This window comes from Tupaia chinensis, unplaced genomic scaffold (assembly GCF_000334495.1).
Source record: "Tupaia chinensis unplaced genomic scaffold, TupChi_1.0 Scaffold000361_1, whole genome shotgun sequence".
Classification (NCBI taxonomy): domain Eukaryota; kingdom Metazoa; phylum Chordata; class Mammalia; order Scandentia; family Tupaiidae; genus Tupaia; species Tupaia belangeri.
This window is the reverse complement of record NW_006159857.1, coordinates 446,420-448,223: the sequence shown is the minus strand read 5'-3', so window position 1 is coordinate 448,223 and position 1,804 is coordinate 446,420.

The following is a 1,804-nucleotide window of genomic DNA, read 5'->3' as shown; positions in this document are numbered from 1 at the left end:
AGCATAGGAAAGGAAATTTGGGGGAAAAATGTAGAGGTAAGGCATTTGTGTGATGCAGATATGGTTTTTTATTTGTTGATGAGGACGTGCATATGTTCTCAACTGGGCTGGACTGAGGTGTGTGTCATGCTGGGTAGTCTCTTTACAATCTAAATTATATATAGCAATTAAATGTATAAATAATAATTTAAAATAATAAATAAAAGTTATAATAAAAATAATAAAATAAAACACATTTAAAAACAAAAAAGAAAATGAGCTTAAATTGCATACAAAAATGTATGACTTTGAGGATGAACAGCTAAGATGAACAAAAATTACATTTCTTATTTTGATTTTGGGAAATAACATAATGAGTCAATCTTTGAACTAAAACAGTTGTTTTGCTTGTTTTTTTAACTCTTTGTCTTCAAAATAAAATAACCTAAAGCCAACCTTTTAAAATAAAAAGTACAAACTGATGTAACTTTTGCCAGCTGTTGATTTTTTAAAAATAAATGGCAAAATAGTGAAGATCAAGAACTCTGGTGGAACCAGCAGGTGGCTTGGTGGTTAAGGCATTGGACTCGCAAAACTCGCACAAGACCAACAGTGGTCGAGCCCCAGACTCAGTGGCTTGAAAATCAAGCCTGGCCAGGGTAGGGTGCCTGTGTGCCTGCCCAAAATCCCAAGAGGAGAATGGAGAAGGGATTGTATTGTGACCATCTCCCCGCTCCCCTGGAGGGGGGAGGGTGGGGGAGAGGAATTCTCACTTTCTCTCTCTCTGTCCTGCGAGCTGCCCTATGGCAAAAAAAAAAAAAAAAAAACCTTTAAATAAGTCAATAAATAAATAAAAGTAAAAACTGATAGCGGGACCCAGGGTTAAATCTCCTATAGCTCCACGCCTTGATCAAATTATTTATCCTCTGAACCTCTGCTTCATCGCCTATCACATGTCGTCGGTAACAGGAGTATCATTCTGAAGGGCTGCTTTGAGAATGAAATGGTTAAATGATACTGATCATAAAGCTTTGAGCTTGAAACAGTGTTCTTAATAAATGGGAGCTGTGCTAATGATAACCATTATTACATATATTTACCTAGTTGTAATTATTTACAACTTGGATGTGTGTATTTCTCACCTAGATTTGTAGAAACACTTTAAGTCTTCTTTCTTCAAAGGCGATCCCAAGGCTGTTGGAGGTTACAGCCGCCCCAGCCAGGTCGCATGACCCTCGTCTCCCGCGCGCAGGTGGCCTTCTCGTAGACCTGCTTGTGTCGCGGCCCCGCGTTGGTCCTGACCAAGCCGCCCGCGCCGCCCCGCCCGCCAGGGATGAGTGACGGCGACAACAGGTGCAGCGCTGAGTCCGAGGCTACTCTGGAGCCCCCGAGTTTGGAGCGTCAGGCCCCGGGACTCAGAGTTGGGAGAAGCTGCCTTCCTCACCTCGCACTAGCATTTGGAAGTCAACCCTCAACCGGCGTCTTGCACCTTAGTAAAGCCTTGAGGTCACCTGAAACCCTCGAAACCCACCAGTCCCAGAGGCCGACTTTTCGTCTCCGAAGTGGCGGAGAGGGAAAGGCGTAAGGTGCATGGAGCTTTGCGTTCCGGTTCGCTCACTCCTCCCCAGCCGTCCGAAAAGAGCCGAGAGCGGTCCCAGGACCGAGCCCTCGATTCGCGCACCCCACGCTCTCCCCGACTTCGCGGAGCGCTCTGCCCCTGAGAAGTCCCAGCTCAGCGACCACCGGCCCCAGCCGAGACCCGCCCGCCCGCGCGGGCCCCTCCTCTGCTTGCGGCGCCCGCCCGACTCGCCTCCAACCCCTGAGG